Source organism: Tupaia chinensis, unplaced genomic scaffold (genome assembly GCF_000334495.1).
Source record: "Tupaia chinensis unplaced genomic scaffold, TupChi_1.0 Scaffold000624_1, whole genome shotgun sequence".
In the NCBI taxonomy this organism is placed as follows: domain Eukaryota; kingdom Metazoa; phylum Chordata; class Mammalia; order Scandentia; family Tupaiidae; genus Tupaia; species Tupaia belangeri.
Window position 1 is genome coordinate 1,533,584 of NW_006160144.1, and position 11,924 is coordinate 1,545,507.

General features: G+C 43.5%; 1 pseudogene; it reads left to right on the forward strand.

Moving 5' to 3' along the window:
• Positions 1-7,153: 7,153 nt before the first annotated feature.
• On the forward strand, positions 7,154-7,991 carry LOC114009797 (PEST proteolytic signal-containing nuclear protein pseudogene; annotated as a pseudogene).
• Positions 7,992-11,924: the final 3,933 nt, after the last annotated feature.

The following is an 11,924-nucleotide window of genomic DNA, read 5'->3' on the forward strand; positions in this document are numbered from 1 at the left end:
GAACCCACTCCTCCAGCAGGTCTTGAAAGCTGGACTCCTGTACCCATTTTTTCTAACCTCAAAGGAAGAACTCACCTATCCAGGAGGAAGAAATGAGGGGCAGCTTTTAAAGAAATGCCAAGTGGCTACACTTAGAGCTCACAGGTAAGCTTGGACTGTAAGAGGCCACAAAACTAGTAAAACTAAAGCACAAATGCTAAGAATGGGTAGCTTCAGAATGTTTACCACTGAGTTGAACATGTGGAAGGCATTAAGCACACAGTGCTTAAAACACTGTAAGTATCCAATAAATGTTAGGTGGTGATAATACTGTTATTACTGAATCTTGGAATAATGGAAGCTTATAATAAAATGTAAATGTAACAAAAGCAGCCTTTAAAAGCTCATTTTTCTTCAGAGCAAGAATAACAGGGAAGAGATAGACTCCTTGTTCAAGACGGATGACGTGATGTTAATAAAAGACTGAAAAAATTTAAAGTCCCCTTTGTCCTAACATTATTCCATTTTCTTTATTAAAGAGAATAATCTGTAACCTGAAAGGGATAACAAACATAATTACCAGGTAAGTGGGACCCGAGATAGATAATACAGCACTCAAGGAGAGCCTTTCTGCTTTACATGAGCTCAACTCTCTCTGGGGGAAAAAAAAGTGGGGGAGGGGCAGCAGGTGGCATGGAGGTTAAGGTGCTAGATTCCCACATGGCTGATCACCGTTCGAGTCCAGGTGGCTTGCGTGTGGCTTGCATGTGTGTGTGTGTTGTGTGTGTGTGTGTACATGCCTAAAATCCCAAGAGGAGAATGGAGGAGAAGGGATTGCAGAGTGGCTACCCTCCCCTTCGGAAGTCGTGGTGGGAGTGGTTTCCCACTTTCTTTCTCTCTGTCTCTGTCTCTCTCTCTCCAGCAAGTGCACATACCCTATGGCAAAAATGAAAGAAAGAACGAGAAAGAGAAAGAAAGAAAGCATGCAAGCAAGCAAGCCTCAATCATTTCTACATAATTAAAAAAAATGAACAAACAAAAAACAAAAACAAAAAACATTGCCAGAGTACACATGTACTCACCAGAGGCAAATGAAAAGGAATGGGAGAAAGTACCTCCTAATCAGGTATGGTCATGCTGCAATCCCTTCTCCATTTCTTTATCCTTCCAGGATTTGGAGTATGCATGTATATTCACCCAGAGTGTTTCTCAAGCCACTGGGGCTGGAATTCCAACCATGCAGCTGGACATGTGGGATCCTGCTCTCTTAACCACCAGGCCCTGGGGTTAGCTTGATTCTGGCTAACAATATCCAATATGTGGTCTACTATGGTTGCAGAACTGTCACTGGTAAATACTGAGAAGTCAGAAAGCTGAGCAGGGTAGGGAAAACCTTAAGATTGGCAAGTGTTTACCAGGTTTGGGAGATAGAGAGAGAAAGTATTGGGTCATCAGGAAAGTATGATGCATTTTTGCTTAGGAAAAACATAGAAAAATATGTCATGACTTTCTGGACAATAGAATAGATTCCAGACGTGGCTCCAGAGTCTATAGGTTTTGAGCTCTTATACTAGATCGTAGGTGTTACTAGTGATCAATGTGGATCACTAAAGATAATTAGTCAAACTGACCTCATTTCTGTCCTTGATGGTTTGCTACATGGAGGCATTGCTATGCATATGTATACTTAATTTAGCAAAGTACCTGACAGAATCTTTCAGAACTCCTGGTGGGCAAGATGAAGAAATAAGGGTTAGATTTAAAGTATAATGAGCCAACTTATAAATGGCTGAATATCCACATCTGCAGAATGTGGCTATGTGGGATGTCCACTATAGAGCACAGTATATTGCTCAGTAAATTTTTGTTACACAGATGAATCAAACTGGAGGGAGATTTTCGATGGCATGTCCCAATCTCGTTCATTATTTCTTATTGCTGATTCAGATGATGATTTTGAGTCATAATATCCAATTTTCAGAAAGCAAAACTTGAAGGGAGAATTGATATATTTGATTAAAAAAATCCAAGATTGAAATTAAGTCAACAGGCTAGGATGATAGGCCAAGGCCTAGATGAAATGAAGAGAGACAAATGCAAGTCATTCGTTAGGTTCCTAAATGCAACTGCACAAACCTGCAAGAGGGAGGCCTGGCTTGACTGCATTTCATGCAGAAGAGGTTTGCAGGTTTGAAATCAAGTTCAATGTGTCTCATTAGTAGGAGGGGCTGCCAGAACACAACTGCAACCTAAGGTGGTGGAAGGAGAGAAGAGGCCCAATTTGCATTGCCTCCTAATAATAGCTCCTGTTTGCGTGCTTACTGTATGCTGGTGCTGTGCTGTGCTGTGTTTAAGTGAATGATCTCATTATGTGACTGACGCGGTTCTGATCAAAGATTTCTATTATACTGGGAGAGGGAAGTGTCTGTTATGTATGTAAGATGAAGTTAGCAGAAATATAATGTGTACAGTCAGTGAATTGAGGGCAACATCAGAAGAGACAAACAATGCTTCCAGAAGAGGCCGCAGGGATGTAAACACCCTGCAGCCCCTGGAGGAAGGTAAGCAGAGACTCAGTTAGATTGCAGTGGGATGGCCCTGGCTGAGACTGAACAGCATAGGCTCACCCTAGGTGGTCCCAGTTTGGAGCTCCTTCCTCAAGTGAGTGGACTGTGATGAGAAAGCCAAGAGTAACAATAACTAAGGGGCAGAGCAATATGTGGTCTAGTTGGCTCTGCCTTAGGGGAAGTTTAGGGGAGGGATGCTGCAATAAACAAAGAATGGGACCAAGAGGAGACTCTCTTGGGGCCAGAAGGTAGCACAGAGGTAACGATGCTCTGCAATGCTGGACCCACATGGGAAGGTTCCAGGTTCGTGTCCTGAGGCCTCCCTGTACGTGCTGGGAATGCACATGTGGGCTGGTCAGGGTAGACTGTGATTTAGGGAGATTGTTGGGAGTGCCTATCTCCCTGTCTCTCTCTTTCTTTTGGGAAATGAATAAACTTTTAAAAAGGTGGGGAGGACTCTCTTGAAAAAAAAATAAATAGAGGAATTGCTGTAGAGTCAAAGAGATGAAAGAAAACAGCCACGGACTTGGACCTGTCTCTCTCTTTCTTTTGGGAAATGAATAAACTTTTAAAAAGGTGGGGAGGACTCTCTTGAAAAAAATAAATAAATAGAGGAACTGCTATAGAGTCAAAGAGATGAAAAAAACAGCCATGGACTTGGACAGTGGCACGGCAGCAAAATGTGTAAGACTGACCACATGGGAAGGTTCCAGGTTCGCATCTAGAGACCTTCCTGGATCATGCTCATGTCAATGATTCAGGGCTGACTGAGGCTGGGGCGGCATCAGGACCCTGTTGAGGTTGCTTTCTCTTTCTCTCACTCACTCATAGAAGAAATAAATAAACTTTAGAAAGAAAAAGAAAACAACCAAATGTAATGAGTAAAACTTGATTGGATTCTGGTTTTGAAAAAAAAATCACTATGAAAGACAGCAGGGGGCAACTGAGGAAATTTGAGTATCTACTGGAAATTAGATGACAAGAAATTCTGGCAGATTATTTTAGGTGTGAAAATAATCTTGTTTCTGTTGGAGAATGCCCTCGTGCTTTGGAGACCCATGTTTAAATTCTTAGGGGTGAAGGGTCATGATGTTTGCATGATATTTTCAAATGAATCAGCAAATGTATACATAGCTGGAGATCTGCAGAACAAATGCAGTGAATGTGAACAGTTGCTGCATCTAGGTGAAGGTTTTCTTCTCTTCTTTTAATTCTGCTACTGGGTGCAAGAGACAGACAGAGAGAGATAGAGAGCACCCCTCAGGGAGGATGACCATGCTACAATCCCTTCTCTACTATTTTCCTCTCAGGATTTTGGGCATGCACACACATGTACCCAGCATGTTTTTAAGCTACTGGGTCTGTGACTTGAACCACGTGGTCAGCCATGTGGCATCTGACTGCCTAAACCACCATGCCACTGGCTGGCCCTGTCTTTTCTTTTCTAATGGGGGAAGGGTAGAGACAGGTATTTTTGACAGGTCATGCCACATGGTGATCCTCTTCTTTCACCCTCCCAGCTAGCCAGGACCACAAGCAGACCCCATTGTTCCTGGCCTGCTGAAGTTGGTCTGGGAACTGAACTAGGCCTCCCACACAGACCCAGACCCATGCAGCAGTGACTGACCACTTGTGTCACTATGGCTGGGCCTAGGTGAAGTACTAAATACTGCTTACAACTTTGCATGTTGGAAAATTTTCAAATAAAAATGCTGGGACAAGAAAGAGAAGGGAGAGACTGAGTTGGTAGGCAAATACGTTCCCAGGCAGCCAAGTCAGGCATATCAGCAGGTGTTTGTTGCTCACCCCCACCCCGACTGCCTCACCTCCTTTTCTCCATGGGGGAAAAGTCCAGTAGGCAGAGATGACAGAGCCCCTTTTCTTCTCCTCCTCCTCCTCCTCCCTTCTTCTTCTTCTTCTTCTTTTTTTTGGAGAGGTTTTCGCTATAGGGCACGTGCGCTCACCAGACAGAAAGAGAGAGACATAGAGACAGAAAGCAAGAAATCACCCCCCAGCGGGGATGGTCATGCCACAATCCCTTCTCCTCCATTCTCCTCTCGGGATCTTGGGCACACACGCACACGCACCTGGCGTGAGTTTTAAGTCACTGGATCTGGGACTCGAACCGCGGTCGACTACGTGGGAGTCCAGAGACATAGCCATTACGCTAACTGCTGGTCTACAGAGCCCCTGCTCTTAATGGTTTCTGTACTCTTCACAGTTGTGATAGCTTGCTGTGTGGCTTGCTCACCCTTGCCTAGCCATTGCTAAGCCAGGCTGAGCCCGCCTAAAAAGGCGGACAGATAGAAAATGAGGGTCAGCATAATCTTCATAATAACTCAGGTAGAGACATTAGGGCTCAGAGAGGTAGATGTTTTTAACCATGGTCATACATTGGCCTGTGGAAGAGTAAGGATTTAAACCCAAGGAGTCTTAACTCTAGGCTCTAAACTGTCAACCACACACTAGGCTAGCAGCTGCCAGATATCAGGCCCATCACGGGCCCTCATTTTACTTATTTATTTTTTTGCTATAGGGTGCATGTGCTCACCAGAGAGAGAGAGAAAGAGAGAGCAAGAAAGTGAAAAAGCATCCCATCAGAGGGACAACTACATCACAATCCCTTCTCTATTCTCCTCTCAGGATTTTGGGCACACACGCACATGTGCCTGGCATGTTTCTCAAGCCACTAAGTCCAGGACTCGAACCTCAGAGATGGCCACGTGGCATCCAGACACCTTAACCACCATGCCACCTAGCTGGCCCCTTGCATTTTTTTGGTAAATTTATTTATTTCTCTAATGAACAAGAGAGATGCACAGAGAGAAAGAATTCTCAACAGTCTCAATGCCACGATCCACCCCGTTCCTTAGCCAGTCCAGAATCATGGGTACATACAAGTCCAGCATACTCAGGAAGGTCTCTGGATGCGAACCCAGAACCTTCCCATGTGGGTCAGCCTCACAGAGCATTGCATTCCACTGCTGCACTACCATCCAGTCCCTTGGCCCCCACATTTGAAGAAGGATGCTAGCAGATTAAAGCAAGTAGTAGCTCCTGGAGAACTACCAGGAGAATGGGAGAGTCTGGAAATCTTGGCCTATGAAAAACACCAGGGATTTATTTCTGTATGAGATAAAAATGACTTGGAAAATGCAATGACTATCTTCAAACTCTCAAGGAAATGTTACATGGCAAAGCAAAGAGGCTTATTTTGCATAGCAGGGTAAGAACAAGTGATAGACTCCAACATTCTAAGGATTAGAGTGTTATCCCAAACTGGAAAGGGCTGCTTTACAAGGTACTGAGCTCACTGGCACTGAAACTATTTAAGCAAAGGCTGGAGAGCCATTAGTCAGGCTTTCTACCCAGAAGTGCTACTCTCCGTCTCTCTTCTCCAAGTGCCTACAACACTGCTGAGACCTGCTCACTCAGCACTTCGTCACTACTGCCTTCACGATATTAAACTTCATAGAGCTTTATTGAGGCATAGTTTGTGTACCATATAACTCACTCACTGTAAGTGAACAATTCGATGACTTTTAGTAAGTTTATGCTACATTGTGCAACCATTACCACAATCCATTTTAGAACATTTCTGATTATAGTTTTTGCTTCCCAAAGAATATTATCAGCACCAAGGACAGATCCTAGTCCCTTGGCTAGGGTTGCCCATGGCCTAATAGACCCCCTTGCTCTGGATCTTCCCCCTCCATCCTCTGCTCCTTCCTTTTTGGGTGTCAGCCAATGCCATCCTGCCACCTGATGCTTGGTGCTCCCAGGCTCTGGGCCTTCCTCAAATGTTTCCTCTGGGTACTTTTGTTTCTTGCCTTTCCATGCTGCCACACTAGTCTAGGGACCACCAACTTGGTCTTCAGCAGATTCCAAGGCAGTGGTGTATACTTGGAGTGTGGGCCCTGGTGCTCCAGGCCTATATTTGAAACACGGCCATGTGGCCTCCAGCAAGTTACTTTATCTTCTTGAACCTCAGGTCTTCCCTTTCCATAATGCAGATAGAGCACAAGGCCCTTGCATGGTGTGAAGATTAGAGACAACACATGCAAAGTGTTTAGCAAAACATCCACCTCAGTAAACGGCAGTCCTGATTGGGACTGCTGGAGACACCTTCATTGCTGACACTGTCTTCTGCGCTGGGTGCCTATTTTTTCTTTCTCTCCCATGCATATCCCTGGCTGTTTCCTCATTTTCTAGGTCACTCCTGGTATTCAGCCCTTATCAAAGGCAAAGAGAGGGATTCCTGTACCCTTGGAAAACACCATGGCCAACCCTAGCCAGGGCTGCAGATGGGATGGAGCAGCAGCACCATCTAGTGGCAGTGAGGTGAGCTGTTTACTGGCCAATCTGTAGATGGTCCGATAGTTATAGAACTTGAAAGTCACTTGGTCCAATGGTCCACCCGGTGCTTGCATGGCCACAGCATTCCCCTAGAGTGAACATCTCAAGGTGTGATAAAGCAAAGAAGAGGATAAGAAGGATGAAACCAAAAAAAGAATAAACATTTTCAGGATGTTGCTTCTCAGGGACCATAATGTGTGAAAAAGCAACTTTAAAAATCATCCTGATGGGGGAAAGCCATGGTGGGGAAAATGGGAGACAGGTACTTGGGAGAGGGGAAGCCTAAAAAGCCACAGCAAGTTGCAGCCAGCAGAGGACCTGAAGAAGAAGAAGCAGAAAAACCTGTGAAAACTTAGACAGTTTAGTCCAGTAATGGAGAGGAAAGTTCTATCTCAGTGCAGAGAAGCGATCAGCTGAAGAAACTGTAGACCTGCAAACAAAGCCTACAAAGATCTCTGAGTCTGGATTTGCCATAGGTAGTCAGACAGCAAAGAAAGCACCAGCCATACCCATCAAACTTGGATCAAGGGAACCTAAAGAAACTACTCCAACTCTTGCTCCAAAAACACTTTTAGTACCTGCGGCTTTAATGAAAATGAAGGTGGTGGAACCAGCAGTTAGCGTAATGGCTATGTTGCTGAACTCCCATGTAGTAGACCATGGTTCGAGTCCCAGATCTGGTGGCTTAAACTCACACTGGGCTCATGTGCGTGCGTGCCCAAGATCCTGAGAGGAAATGGAGGAGAAGGGATTGTGGCATGGCCATCCCTCCTGGGGGTGATTTCTCGCTTTCTGTCTCTCTGTCTGTCTCTGTCTTTCTGGCGAGCTCACGTGCCCTATAGCAAAAACCTCTCAAAAAAAAAAAAAAGGAGAAAAGAAAAAAAAGGAAAATAAGAAAATGAAGGTGGTGAACCAGAGGAAATGCCTGCAGAAGCAAATATAAGGATGAAAAATATGGGAGGGGACACACCAACATCAGCCAGATCAAACTCATTCAATAAAGAAAAGCAAGGGTTTTCTGACAACCAGAAGCTATGGGCACGAAATATAAAATCTCATCTTGCAAATATCCATGACTGAGACGATTAAATAATATGTTTTGAAATTGAGGTCTGAGGTGAGTGTAAAGTTAAGAGTTTCCTTTTTATTTATTTATTTATTTATTTATTTATTGGCCATGCCACAATCCCTTCTCCTCCATTCTCCTCTCAGGATCTTGGGCACACACGCACACGCGCCTGGCGTGAGTTTAAGCCACCTGGTCCAGAACTTGAATCGCGGTCAACTACATGGGAGTCCAGCGACATAGCCATTATGCTAACTGCTGGTCCCAAAACTGAATATTTGAAATAGTGCATTTCATCTTAATAGGTCTAGTCTACCTTTTTCTGTCTTCAAAGACCATTTCTACCACAGTAAATCAGTATTTTGAATGTGCTTCTCTTGGTCTGGTTTATTAGCTACCTCCTGTAAGCACGGCCACCAGAACTTGAGATAAAGCATAAAGAAGCTGTTCCTTTTAAAATACAAACCATCACCAAAACTTTCTATGTACATATCTATTGTTTAAGCATTTGGCTATTTTTATTTTTTAAAAGGTATACCTTTATAACACCAAAAAGAAAAACTTAACGTTGTATGAAGGTGGAAACAAGATGTACTTTCTGTAACTTTGTATATAAGTATTTTAAGTTACTAACTTGTGAAACCCCATTTGAACTGCATTTAATACAGCATTTCTTTTTTATTTTATTTTATTTTTTTGAAGAGGTTTTTGCTATAGGGCACATTCACTCGTCAGACAGACAGAGAGAGACAGAGACAGAAAGCGAGAAATCACCCCCCAGGGGGGATGGCCACACCGCAATCCCTTCTCCTCCATTCTCCTCTCGGGATCTTGGGCACGCACACACATGCACCTGGCGTGAGTTTTAAGCCACTGGGTCCAGGACACGAACCATGGTCGACTACATGGGAGTCCAGCAACGTAACCATTACACTAACTGCTAGTCCCGACTATAGCATTTCTTATTAGTACAATTACATGGCTTATTTTACATATGTATGTGCTGACTAGTGGCCACCCAAAAGCCACCTTAGGTACTGATGATGGTGGGAAAGCACATCTTCAGTCATGTTTCATGGAATCTCTCACCACCAGCTGGACCACTCAACCCCTGACCGGTGATCTCCTCACCTGGAAATAGGAGTCCCCAGGCTTACCTGGAGCATGGCGGTCTGTGAAAATGAACAATGGGATATTACATGAGATGGCGGAGCTCAGTGAATCAGTTCTACACAGTGCAGATCAGATCATGTACATTGATCTGCTTTACAGAATGCCATAACAGGGCTGCCCATCTTTACTTGTGGCATTACTCAGGACAGAAGGATATGCTTTTCTGAGTTTCAAGGTAGATTTTTGTATTGTAGAGTGTTTGTTTTTATATTCTTCTATTGTATATGAACTTTCTTTTTAATGTGACAGTGACATGCATCTTTAAAAGCATGGTTGTCAGGAACCAGCAGTTAGCATAATGGCTATGTCACTGGACTCCCACGTAGTCGACCGCGGTTCGTGTCTCAGACCCGGTGGCTTAAAACTCATGCTGGGCGCGTGTGCGTGCGTACCCAAGATCCCGAGAGGAGAATGGAGGAGAAGGGATTGCGGCGTGACTATCCCCTCTGGGGGGTGATTTCTCGCTTTCTGTCTCTCTGTCTCTCTCTGTCTGTCTGGCAAGCGCACACACCCTATAGCAAAAACCTTTCCAAAAAAAAAAAAGCATGGTTGTAGGCTAAAACATACAGTGTGTTATGATTTCCCTGAAAACTCCTACACCATTAAATTTGGTGTAGCTTCAAACTTTCACATTGGTGGCAACTACTTGCTTTTATAATAGGTAATAAATCCAGAGAAGCAGCCTATGTATATTCCTAACACTTTATTCACCTGCATTTAAGTTTAGAATAAGCCTCAAGTAAAACAATGGAAATGTATGTAGAACTATTCTTACATGATTGAATTATATCAAGATACATGAATTTAACTTTTAACTTTTATATAGGGAAACTGTCCTTTTTTATCCATTTTATTGTATGTTAAAATAACATCCTTCTCCTGCATTCTTTTCTTGACCCAAATGAAATATTAACTTAAGGTCAAGGTGAGAAAGAAAAAATGACTGAGATGAATGTCTCTACTAAAATACTAATAAATTTTGCATGTATGTCTGTGCCCAAAATCCTACAAGGAGGAAGAAATGGAGAAGTTGTCATATGACCATGACCCAGGCCTAACTCTCTCTCTCTCTCTCTCTCTCTCTCTCTCTCTCCCCCTCTCCCTCTCTCTCTCCAGTAAGCACATGTGCCCACTGGCAAAATTTTTTAAATAATTAAAAAGCATGCTCACCAAATCTAGAGAGACAGAAAGTAGACCAGTGTTAGTGGTAACCTAGAGAGAGAGAGGAAAAATGAGAACAGTTTTAGAACATTTTCATTAGCTCAAAAATAAATCTTGTACCAAGCCAGCAGGTGGCATAGTGATTAAAGCACTGGACTCCCATGTAGTTGACCACACTTTGAGTCCCAGACCCAGTGGCTTGAAACTCATGCCAGGCACATGTGTGTAGGTGCCCAAAGTCCCAAGAGGAGAATGGAGGAGAAAAGATTGCAGTGTGGCCATTCCTCCTCGGGGGTTGATTTCTCATTTTGTGACTCTGTCTCTCTAGTGAGCACATACACCCTACAGTAAAAATCTCTCAAAAATAAAAGAAAATGTTCTAAAACTGATTGCTATGACAGTTGCACAAATCTGGAACTATACTAAAAACCATTAAATCATATATTTTCAAATGAATGAACTGTATGATATGTAAATTATATCTCAATAAAGCTGCTACTAAAATAGAGAAGGGAAAAAGGAAAGCTCTGCATGGCACGTTGGCAGACCGTCTGGTTACTGCTAGGTACCTTTCACCTGACACCTGTGGATGAAGGGCTCAGGTCACTGAACGGGAAACCTACCTTGAAACAGAAAAACATATCCTTCTGTCCTGAGTAACACCACAAGTGAAGATTTGCAGCCTTGGTATGGCATTATTTAAAACAGATCAATGTACATAGTCTGCAATATGTAGAACTGACTCACCAAGCCCCACCATCTCACATAATGTCCCATTCTTCGTATTCATAGAGAGCTATGATCCAGGTAAGCCTGGACACTCCTATTTCCAGGTGAGGTTGAGTGGTCCAGCTAGAATCAGCTGGTGATTGGGCAGAGCCTAATTCAGCCTTGGCCTTTGACTCCAGATTTGGAGCTCTTTCTATCCTGACTGGGGGATTATACTCCTGTCTTTATGCCCATTGGCACTGTAATCATTAGCAGTTACCTTTCCCCTCTCAAGGTGACAAGTTGCATGGTCATCCAACATTGTGGTAGTAGCCCTGTAGCCTCAGGACTGCACACTGTAGTCAGGCCCACCACTCTCACTCAGCACTAACCAGTGCACCCTCGAGCTCCCCAGGTCCCTCACCTGTCCAGAATAGGCAAATCCCTGGAAACAGAAATTAGATTAGTGATTGCCCAGAGCTTAGTACAAGGGAAGAATAGGGAGTGGATGCCAGTGGTCTAAAATTAGTAGTGATTTAAAGTGTTTAAACTTTGTGAATATAGTAAAAACCATGGAATTATTACCCCCCAAACGAAAAGAAAACAAGATGGGATCTAGAAATGAGTAAGCATCCCATCTGACCTTATTAGCACTGAGCATGATTAGAAAGGACAAAGCTTGTAGCAGGATTAACAGGTAAACAGAGCAGCAGAGAGATTAACTACAGCCTTCCACCCCATCCTCTTTTCCTATAAATAAAGCTGACAGTTTGTGGCCAAGACTGCTGTTTACACTTGACACCAAAACGTTCCTTGGAAATACAGAACAAGGCATTCAAAAGTAGGAGACATTTAATCCTTACAACCCTATGAAGTAGGTATTCTCATCCTCATTTAACAGTTAAGCAAACTGA